This window comes from Euleptes europaea, chromosome 11 (genome assembly GCF_029931775.1).
Source record: "Euleptes europaea isolate rEulEur1 chromosome 11, rEulEur1.hap1, whole genome shotgun sequence".
Classification (NCBI taxonomy): Eukaryota; Metazoa; Chordata; class Lepidosauria; order Squamata; family Sphaerodactylidae; genus Euleptes; species Euleptes europaea.
In genome coordinates, this window is record NC_079322.1 from 44,276,422 (window position 1) to 44,288,421 (window position 12,000).

The window sequence follows — 12,000 nt, forward strand, 5'->3', positions numbered from 1 at the left end:
ATCTGAAACTGACTTTGTGGACGCTTACTCTCTTGATGATTTCTGGAAACCCTTGGCCAACACATGACAATGGCGAGAGTTCAAATGTTGGATTGCACAGTGGTTGGAATGCAAGCCTTGCCTTTCAGATACAGAGACCAATGAATGAATCATGAGCATGCTGCAACCACACTGATGTCTTTGTTTTGAAAGACAGAATGCTTTCAAGGGTGCCATAAGTCAAAATTTGAACAATGCCTTGCTGTAAAGGAACTGTACATATTAAAAAAAAAAAGAATCTGTAAATATTTCCAATTTGTGAAGTATATTTCATAACTTGTTCATAAAAAGATGTCAAATAAAATGAAACCTTCAAAAATGCAATGATTTCTGTATGACCTTAGATCAATATGGGAAATGTTCCTTAAACACACTGGAGTAAATTATTTTGCCATTCTACCTGTCAAGACATCAGAGATACCTTGATATTTTCTACCTGAAATGGCAGGGTTACCGCTGTCTTTGTGGGTTTTTTCTCACATGGGCCTAAGTAATGGGTTGGACCGAGCATTAATTTCCACTGATAGATGGGATTTGCACAGTGGAACACCATTATAGGCCCCCGGGCAAAGCAGTGCACCGGGGCTCCTACATATACAACCACTCACAGGAATAAAAATCTTCACTGGTCAGTGTTCTTTTAGTAATATTCTGGCTCTATTTTAATAAATCAGTTTAATTCATCATCATCATTCCTTTATTAGCATAAAAACATAATACAGAAGGGTACAAAAGGAATGGAGATATTAAAAAGTGCACTTTACGGAATAGTTAAAAGACAGTTACATCGAATAGCGCCATTCGTTGATACTGCCATCTAATTAACTGTGGCGGGCTTTTAAAACAGACTTTAAAAACTGTGCCACCATCTCCAATATCTGGGGCGAACAATTGTTCAATAAATAGGGAACGTTAAAAGAATCTGAGACATTCTGTCTATTAACCAACAGGGGGCTTAAAAGTTTGTTACGAGATTCTGTATAGAAACTACAATAAAATAAGACATGAGCAACCGTTTCAGTACAATTGTTGCCACAAGGGCAAAGCCTGTCGGACAGAGGGATTTTCCCGAAATCTGCCTTCGAGTAGCGCAGATGGCAAAATCAGTTTAATTGTAATCTTATAGTGTTTTGTCTTCAGGAGGCTTCAATCTAATTTTAGTACCTAGACTGGGACTTGGCTGCACCTACTGAGTTAACTGTTTTCTTGTGAAAGTGGTCTGCAAGTGGTCTACCTTCCAGGGGTGACTTTATTGACTTTAATCCCAGGAGGTTTAGAAGCTTTCCACCTTGCCTTCTGGCTGTGTGGGCAGAAAGGGGCTGGTGGCAGCTACCAAGACTGAGGAGTGAAGATTCATACCTTGAAGTTTTGTAGTTTGTGTGTTTACTGCCCATCCCTTGGATTAGGGGGTCTTGACAACCATACCACATGTTGGCCACCCATAGCCACTGGGCTTCTTCCATTTCTATGACATCTGGTCACTCACTTTGGATTCATCCATTTGTATGCAGTGAGCCTCCCATACCATACCATTGTTGTTGAGGTATTCTTGGGATAACATGGCTGCTGCAGGGAGAGAGGTAATTCTCTGCACAATATACCATAAGAATTACACTGAAGCTTTTGCTGACAAAGAAAGATGATCTGGATGATATCCAGGTCCTGGACTACGATGGCACAAATTCTGCAACTTTTCAGGACACACGAATCTACGACGTGTAGATTTGAAAATGTAGGATCTGGGCCAAGGACAATAAACCCAAAATATAATTAAATTGCCTTCTCAGACATTGCTGCCAGGTTTATGGAATACAGACAGGTAGGCAACGGACTCTGTAATACATTTATGCTCAGGACGAAAGCTCTGACCTATGCAATACTGGCTGCCAAAAACAATATTCCAGAGATGTCATTTTTTATTGAAGCATCACTATATATTAAACATATTCAGCTAAAATACCAAATATGTGTGAAGCCTATTCAAATATTATTCAAATAGAATACCCTATATATTATTTTACTAGATGTATAAAATATTATATAAACAGCCTTCCCCTATTTGAAATACTTTTGAAGAGGACTAGCTTTACCCCTCCAATAATCTCTACTAATACAATAGAATGAACTTACCTCAAGAATATTTGACTGAGAGAGTGGGAGAGAAATATTTTACATAAGGAAATCCTGAGAGTCTTGTAAAGTTAATCACATAGACCAGTACTAGGGATATGCATTCAAAGAAAAGAAGAGTTAGTTTTTATATGTCAATTTTCTCTACCTTTTAAGGAGAATTCAACCAACAGGCAGCCATTCCTGAGCTTTCGGCAGCCGGGGACAGTGTGGCCGAAGCGCCAAAGCCGTTTCCCGGCCTCCGAAAGGCTTTAAAAAGCCTTTTATTGGCTTTTAAAAAATTTTTATGGGGCATTTTGCCCCAATGAGAGCAGTGTGGCTGCGCCAGCAAAAAAGCAACACTGTTTAAGCTGTAACTCCCCCTGTCCAATTGAGATGAAAGCCTCAAGGTTTGGACCTAAGGGATTTTGCTGCCTGACAAGCTTCCGACTGATAGGAGGAAGTCTTGCTGTGTCCGAGACCATTAAAATATTTACTTCCAGAGCAAAGTTTGGCAACTCTGGCATTTTACTGATTTTTTCCTCCTTTTCCAGGATCCTCAAGCGGTCTGTGGGGGGAGGGCCTATGTTTAAATTTTAAAAAATTAAATATGCAGGCAAGGGATGCTACATCATTTTCTTCACTTTTCCATTCTGGACTAGGCTAGTTCCTGCATTTTCTTAAGACAGCAAATAATCAACAGTCATTTCCAGAGACTACTAATTCTCATTATTCTTGAGAACTGGATTTGAAAGAGACAATTTGGTTTCTATTTTTGATTAGTTAAGAGCGGTGGACTCTAATCTGGAGAACCAGGTTTGATTCCCCACTCCACCACATGAGCAGTGGACTCTAATCTGGTGAACTTGGTTGGTTTTCCCACTCCTCCACAGGAAGCTAGCTGGGTGACCTTGGGCTAGTCACAGTTCTCTTTGAACTGTCTCAGCCTCAACTACCTTACAAGGTATCTGTTGTGGGAAGAGGAGGGGAAGGACATTCTTACACACCACTCCTGACCTCCAAGGACGAAAGTTCTTTGGAAGCCAAAAAGGGGCTGCGCCGGCATAAGTGGGATGGGATGGCTGCTGGCGGCCATCCTACTTACACCATCCAGGTGAGCTCAGATGCCAGTGGGGGGTGGGCTGAGCTGTAGGGAAGCATTGTGAGAACATGTGTGCTCAGAGCATCTGAAATACCATGCAGAATAATTTAACGTTCCCCATTAACACTGCGCACATTTTCAGTTGTTTGAAGGGACTGTGGTATGGTTGTCATTTTGAGTACCTGCCGAGAGTGGCTGCCTGCTTTGCTGAATGCTGCCCCAGGGAGCAGAACCACTCAGATGCAAAACTACTCAGATTATTTGTAATTTGGCACTAATTATCAATGTGAAGCGCATGGAGTACTCAAATGATTAAAGCAAGGTAAGTCTGATTTTTCTGTTGTGTTCTTTGTGGTAACTGAATCATTGCCAATGGAATCAAAAGCCAAAATATAGTATAGAAAACATATATGTGCAATAACTGTAGTAAAGAAAAAGACTTTGCCAGTATCCATGTGCATAATTCATGCCCCTATTAAGAGCCCCATGGTGCAGGGTGTTAAGCTGCAGTACTGCAGTCTAAGCTCTGCTCATGACCTGAATTCAATTCCAACGGAAGTCGGTTTCAGGTAGCTGGTTCAAGGTTGACTCAGCCTTCCATCCTTCCGAGGTCAATGAAATGAGTACCCAGCTTGCTGGGGGTAAAGGGAAAGACGACTGGGGAAGGCACTGGCAAACCACCCCGCAAACAATGTCTGCCTTGGAAACGTCGGGATGTGACGTCACCCCATGGGTCAGGAATGACCCGGTGCTTGCACAGGGGACCTTTACCTTTTTATTAAGAGTATGCTCCTGATGTCGGGATGACTCAAACATCTCACTTGCAAAGATCTCACTTGCATGATGTTACTGTTACTATTCCCTAAATCAGAGAAGGCCTTATCTCTGGTAGCTATCCATCAGAAAGTAGGGACATATACATCAGGGCCTCTCCGATTTTATGTCACAAGTACTGTGTGAATCAGCCCTTAGCTGTAACTTGCAATGAAGAACCAAGATAGTCTCAAGTGACTCCCCAAAGGTTAAGCTAAGTGTATCTGAATGATGTGAAAATTCCCCTTATGGTGCACATTAACATTTTGACAGACTGTAGAAATGTAATGCCTGCTGATTTATGCGACTTGAATTATATGTTTCATGAGCGAAGATGGTTTAAATTTGGACAATTCGAAGAGAAACCCCAGCATAGACTACGAGGAACAAATTGGGGCATATGATATACGGCTAGCAGCTTTGCGCTGTCTTGTCTCCAGTACAGATTAATTGTGTTTAGGTGAATCAGCAACTGCTTGGGCAGCAGGAGGCTGAATTTCCAGGCCTAGCTTACACAAAGCCATTTGGAATCAGACCTGCGGGCCAGCAGTCAAATGAAGAGCTCTCCTTGAGGCCAGGTTTTTTCCGTGCCCAGTTATCTCCCAGCTGTCAGGTTGTAATAAAGAGTTGTGATATAATTGGATTCTGAGTAATATAGCTTGGGAACATTTTTTCTTTTAAAAAAACAACCCCAAACTTGCTTAGCCCTGTAAATTTTCCATTTTTAGAGGATGAGATAGGAGCGTATCAGTCCCCAAACCAGCCACATCACTGTATGACTCACAGGCAGCACTGACACTAGACATGCACGGCAAGAAAATTCACCAATACTCATGTATGGGACTGTAAGTAAGTAAGTAAAGGTCCCCTGCGCAAGCACCGGGTCATTCCTGACCCATGGGGTGAAGTCACATCCCGATCTTTACTAGGCAGACTTGGTTTGCGGGGTGGTTTGCCAGTGCCTTCCCCAGTCGTCTTCCCTTTACCCCCAGCAAGCTGGGTACTCATTTGGCCGACCTCGGAAGGATGGAAGGCGGAGTCGACCTTGAGCCCACTACCTGAAACCGACTTCCGTTGGGATCGAACTCAGGTTGTGAGCAGAGCTTGGATTGCAGTACTGCAGCTTACCACTCTGCGCCATGGGGCTCCTATGGGACTGTAGACACAGTAAAATATGAAATATCACACACACACACATACACGCAAATGCTTCTCTCTCTGTCAAGTAAAAATGGGTGTCACAGGGTGTGGTTGGAAGAAACATGATGCAGCAATAGGGTTGCCAAGTCCCTCTTCGCCATCGGCAGGAGGTGGAGCCTGAGGAGGGTGGGATTTGGGGAGGGACTTCAATGCCATAGAGTCCAATTGCCAAAGTGGCCATTTTCTCCACGTGAACTGATCTCTATCAGATGGAGATCAGTTGTAATAGCAGGAGATCTCCAGCTAGTACCTGGAGGTTGGCAACTCTATGCAGCAACCTCACTGGTTGAGCTCAACAAGGTTGGCTCTGTTTAGTTTTTTCTTGTTCTTTTGGCTCTGGTTAGTGCTTGGGTGAGGTCATCCCACACTCACTGCCCTGAACCCCACAATGGGTGTGATATGACTGTGATATAACAGTGAAATAAAAAAGATAAGGGCCATGGCTTCAAGAAAAATCCATTTGCCTTTAGTGAACAGTCTGGGCTCAGGTTGCCCTTTCTGGGTTGGGAAATACCTGGAGATCTGGGGGTGGAGGATGCAGAGGGCAGGGTTTGGGAAGGGGAGAGACCACACTGGCTTGGAAAGCCAGAAACTGGAAAGCACGGTCCCAGTCGCAACATCCTCTCTCTCAAGTCCCTGTGGGTTCTTGCTCAAAGAGAGGCTGCACTTTGTTAATGTTATTAAAGCAGATCATTAGAGAAGGCCTCATGCTGAGTTAGAGGGTGAGTGTAGAAATTTGCATACATTGTCTGCATGTGTTCTTCCAGAGGTTCCTTACAAGTAAGGGAAGGGAACGGAGCAGTTAAAGAAAAATGCAATGAAATTAAGCACAATAAGGCAGACTTATAAAATGTATTTCATTCTGCTTTTATCTTCCTCCTCTCTTGAGCTTGGGGCTGTAACTGGCATTTGTAATGGTTCAAGTTTACAGTAGGTTTGTTATTCATTATTTTTATGCAGGTTTAGTATTAATATAGTATAGCCCTTATATGCTTTCTTTGTTAAAAGGTATGCCACTGGAGGTTAGATTTCTGGCTCATATACCTACTCTACTTACGGGGAAAGGAGGACACTTGGGTAGCCATGATTGCCCATTATGGGGCTGTGTATGTGTGTTTAATTGGCTGTGGGTTTTTCTTATTTGCAAATAGTGTTTTAGATATGGAGGGCTTAACGTTAGAAGGCCCAAGCCTCTTGCAGATAAAAAAATCAATAAAACAGACACACTTTCATTAACATTTCTAAACAAAGGGCCTTCTGGCCAACACTATGTATGCTTCGATAGTGATAATGTTTTCTGTAGTATGAAGCCCTAATTACAGAAAAGCTTATGCACACATATTAACATTTAAATGCTATCTATAGGATTTAATTTTGCTATAAAATTAATTTGGTACCCGGGGATGCTTTATTCATCAAGTCGATAACAACCCATCAAAGCAGATTCTTCACTGGTTCTAAAAGCATTACTCGAGATTTGCTAATGTGAATAAAGAAGAAGACTTGGTTTTTATACCTCACTTTTCTCTACAGAAAGGAGTCTCAAAGCACCTTACAAACACCTTCCCTTCCCCCTCACAACGGGCACCTTGTGAGGTAGGTGAGGCTGAGAGAGTTCTGAGAGAACTGTGACTAGCCCAAGGTCACCCAGCAAACTGCATGAGGAAGAGTGGAGAATCTAATCTGGTTCTCCAGATTAAAGTCCGCCACTCTCAACCACTACACAATGCTGGTGTACAGTTAGCTATGAATGCAGGTAAAAATAGATGAGATTAAATTCTTGTGTTTCTTTCAAAACATTAATTAGTAGCACCAAATGGCTGCTTTGAAGATAAGGGAGGGTTGTTTGGTAGGAGGATATATAACTCTTTCTTCCCATGCTTCTTCCATAGTTTATGTGGTAATAGGAAGTACTGTCAAGTTACATCTGACTTACTGTGACTCCTCATGGGGTTTTCAAGGCAAGACATGAACTGCCTCCATGTAGCAACCTTGGACTTCCATGCTGGTCTCCCAAACAAGCTTAGCTTCCGAGATCTTATGAGTGTTGCCTAGCCTAGGCCATCCAAGTCAGGGCCTGGTTTATATATAATCCTTCCAATGTTGTGGTTAGCTATGGATATAGCTAATCGTTCTGGAGAAACTATTTAAATCATGAAAAGGAGGAAAGGGTTTGCTGCTCCGGATGTAGTGGTAAAGAATGGTATGCCACAATCCAGAAAGTAATTAATTAGATCATGGTCCATTAGAGAAAGAGGGAAGGGGAGAGTAACACAATCAAATCCAAAGCTCCTTCTGGACTCACTGTTGAAGTGCCAAATCTTGGTCTGAGCCAAACCTACACCTTGCATTGCTAGTGTGACCAGATGCAAAGAGACAGGGCATGTAGCTTTTCTTATCCTTCCAGAACGCTAACATGTCATGCTGCATATGATACATCTTCCGTATTTTCTTCTTGTATGCAAGCATTGTAGGTATGGGAGCTTGTCCGTATGTGGCCATCTCACCCATCACCGTGTTGCTATATCTGTGGAAGAAGTGAGCTCCATCAAAAGTGGTACCGATATTTCATCTAGACGTATTCAGCCTTGGGGTGCATCTGAACCCCTATGGAGAAATGGTATAACAAAAACATAGCAACCACTCTATACTGGTACAGCACAATATGTTGCTTTGAGATTCTATTCATGTTGATGAACATCCTAAATCAAAGCTTTCACACATAGAGAAATAACTATTAGTATCCTGAAGACATACAACTCTTTTCGGTGCTGTTCAGGATTCTGTTTTGAAGTTCCGTATAGCCTGGCCCTACAGAGCCAATGTGGGGTAGTGGTTAAGGTGTTGCACTATGAACTGGTAAACCCAAGTTCAAAACCCCACTCGCACCATGGAAGATTTCTGGGTGACCTTGGGCTGGTCACACACTCTCAGCCTTGACTCTGGCTAGTATTTGAATGGGAGACCTCCAAGGAATACCAGGGTGATGTGGAGGCAATGGCAAACCACCTCCAAATGTCTCTTGCCTTGAAAACCCTATGGGGTCTCCATTGGTCAGCTGGCCCAGTTTACCTGAAGACACACCTTCTGTCATGTCATACTGTCCTTCTCAAAAATTGACCATCAGCTAAGGCAGGGGTGGGGAACCTTTTTCCTGCCAAGGGCCATTTGCACATTTATAACATCATTCGGGGGCCAAACCAGGTGTAGATCTCCCAGTGGGAGAGGCTAGGGTTGCCAGGTCGCTGGCCACCACCTGGAGGTTGGCAACCCCAGGGGAGGCCACGTAGAGAAGGCCTGGAGGGCTCCCCTGGTCCTCCCCCCCTCCCAGGCGGGAGGGCAGCCAGCGGTGGGCCTGAGCAAACGAGGCGCCAGGGAGGCGCAGCCCGTGGTCAATCGGAAAGGGAGGAAGGAAGGAAAACAGAGAAAGAGGAAAAGGGAGAGAGGGAGAAAGAAATGGAAAGAGGGGGATAAAGAAAAGGACGGAGGGAGACAGAGAAAGAAAGAGACAGAAAGAGAGGGAGAGAGAAAAGCCTCCCCCCACATACACACACACGCCCCACGCGACCTGGCCCCAGGCTCCATGCCCTCCCCGCCCCAGAGTCCACAAAAGGCCCCCTGAAGCCCGATCGGCTCCTGCGTGCATGCTTTGCCGCCGGGAGCTGTGGGCCTTGTCCCCCCCCTCTCGCTGCTCAACAGCCGACAGGCAGCAAGAGGGGCTTACAGTGTGCCCCGGCGTTCCTGCACGCTGCGGCTATAGGGGGCAACCTTGGGGGAAGCGTCCCTCTCCCTCCTCTCGCCGGCCAACAGTCGTCAGTTGGCGAGAGGAGGTCCAAAGGGCACCACAGCACCCCTGCAAGCCGTGGCCCCAGGGACACCCTCAGGGAGGGCCGCCCTATGCTGAGCCTCCGCGGCGGGGCCCCAGAGCTCCCGAGGGCCACAAAAAATGTCCTCCGGGGCCGCATACGGCCCCCGGGCCTGAGGTTCCCCATCCCTGAGCTAAGGAGTTTCTTTGCTGAGTGTCCCTTACCGCCCTAAGTAGTCACAACAACATCTAGAGTTTTCTCAGTGGTGCACCCAAGTTATGGAACTCTTCACAAATTTTTGTGACAAATTTTGTGACAAAGTTTTGATAAGGCAAGTTAAGTTTTATTCCACAGAGCTTTTAACTGAAGTCGGTGTGTGTTTTATATGGGGCATGCTGGTGTTCTCTTATGTTATCTGAAGTGATGTTTTAGTTAGTATTTGACTTTTTTGAGGGTCCTCTCCAGTTTCCTGACAAATATTAGCGTGACTGTCAAAACAGTACATTTATTTAAAATCAAGCGTCTAATACTGTAACCCCCCTCTTCAAAGGAGCTAGGTTTTGACATTTTACTTCTCATGTTTGTAATAGCACCGCAGAAATTAAAACAAACTTTACTTCTACATATTATTTTGTAACTTGGCAGCTGTACACTCATTTGTAAATCTATGAACTCTTGCTCCTTTACCATGGAAGCACATCTACCATTTCTTACCAAAAACATATGATAGCTAAAGGTAGGAATCTCAGTCATACTAAATCAATACATCAGTGCTGTAAGATCTTCCCATTAATGGAGAGGGAGTGAATAATAATAATAAATGCATGATTAAAGTAAAGCAATTGACATTAAAATAGGGAACTTTCCCCCTGAAATGCGAATGTCAGGAAATAGTTTAGTTTGACTTCAGAAAGGCATACACAAATGCATATGCTTATGTTAATAATATAGGGCACATCTAGACAAAGTTAAGTGCTTTAAATTGCTATTGATTTAAAGAGAAAGAGATTTCAGCACTTGCTTAATTCTTTAATTGAAATTAATGGAGTTTAAATACATTAATTAAGCTTGGCTGGATTATTTTCATATATGAATATAAGACACATAGAAAGTTCCGGATATAAACTCACAGCTATACAGGCTAAACACATTGGGGAAAATTCACCATATATGCTATTATGCCTGAGCTTATTTTCTAAAAATAAGTTATATTAGATGACTAAGTCCTGCAGGTAGCCAGGTCTCTCGGATAAAAGAGTCCTGGGGGAAGGGGGGAGGACCTTAGTGAGACTTTAGCTCAAGCAGCCATTAAATCCTCAAATCAATTCTTAATCTTCTACTTATTGGCTAATAATGACCTCAGACACCCACACACCATTATTCCATTATTAATCTCAGTGTACTTGCAGTAATTGTAGCCCTCAGGGAAATCCATTTTGGTTTCACATACAGAACGTTCAAGCAGCTTAGCTGCATATTTTGGTGGCATATTCCAGGAAACAGGATATTATTTTTTCGCCCACCTACCCGGTCACACACATACACTCAGCAGATAATTCAAATGAGAAAAAGAGATCATTGTATAACAAAAATTAAGACATTTCTTGTAAAACTAGCAAAATGGCAATGTAAATTGTGGAAGATGGGGTGGAGGACAGGCTCTGTGCATTAAAAAAAAATACATTTCAAGGACTCGTGACGAACTTGTCACCCGCAGGGTTATTGCCTTAGCTGTGTTACAGATTGCAGCCTGTTTAACACAAAAAACTCCATGGGAGCCACTACAATCCACACTAGCACTGTACAGACCTACCCTGGGTTCTGAGCCGTGGTTGTGCTTGAAAGTAACACAGAATATGGGAGAGCACCACAGAATACTAGAAATGGGGCGGATGGATGAATGGACAGATAGATAATCTGTTTAATTTTGGCAGGACATTGAGTATGCATTTTTAAGTTTATTAATTGTTACATTTTGAAACCTCAAATCAGATACTAAATACACACACACAAGTTCTGCTATAACCACAAGTTCAAGTTATAACCACTGAGTTGTACTTATCCAAACAGACTGCATCCACTTTGAGTCCCATAGAAAAGGGGCAGGAAATTGCTGCAATCTTCAAATCCAGCCAAATGTCCCAATCAATATATTGTCGAAGGCTTTCACGGTCAGAGTTCATCAGTTCTTGTAGGTTATCCGGGCTGTGTGACGGTGGTCTTGGTATTTTCTTTCCTGACGTTTCGCAGGAAACCTACAAGAACTGTCCCAATCAATGTTTGCATCCCACTAGTTTCTCTGGGAAGCCGTAAGCACGTGTTCAGTTCCCCAACTGAAATCCATGGCACTTAAAAATGCTTTACTTGGACTTACCCTTATTTGGCCTTTATTCATTGATACAATACTTTTGTAATTTGGAAGCACATGAAAGATACATATGACTGGTCCCACATTCAAAACACATGGTAGTCACAACAGTGGAGCAAATTTCCTACCAAGTCACTTAGAAACAACCTGGCAAAAAAAGCTTTAGCCTGCAGGCCAGTTCCTTCAGAATTCTTACAAATACGTGGGCGCACAGAGGTTATTTCTCTGCCACAGTTCTCAGATATTCCATGATTCTCGTGTTTTGTTTTTCTAAAAAAAAAAAAAAAATACAGTGTTGACTTTCAACATCTTGGGATTTTAGTTTTTTGCATGTGGGTGGATGAATGGGATGGTGGAACCAACTACACTGAGAACCTAGAGGGCTGCCAAGTTAAATCTTGAGCTGAGTGGGAAGAAGAGGAACAACAGAAGATCTCAAAACAACAAGGAGGTTAATGCAACACTGAAGCTCTCACAAGTGAATTCTCAGCAGGACCTTTCGTACCTTCAGGAGTAAGGAGGCTTCAAGTTCCTTCCAAGTAAAAAAGAAATGGAGTCTGGCT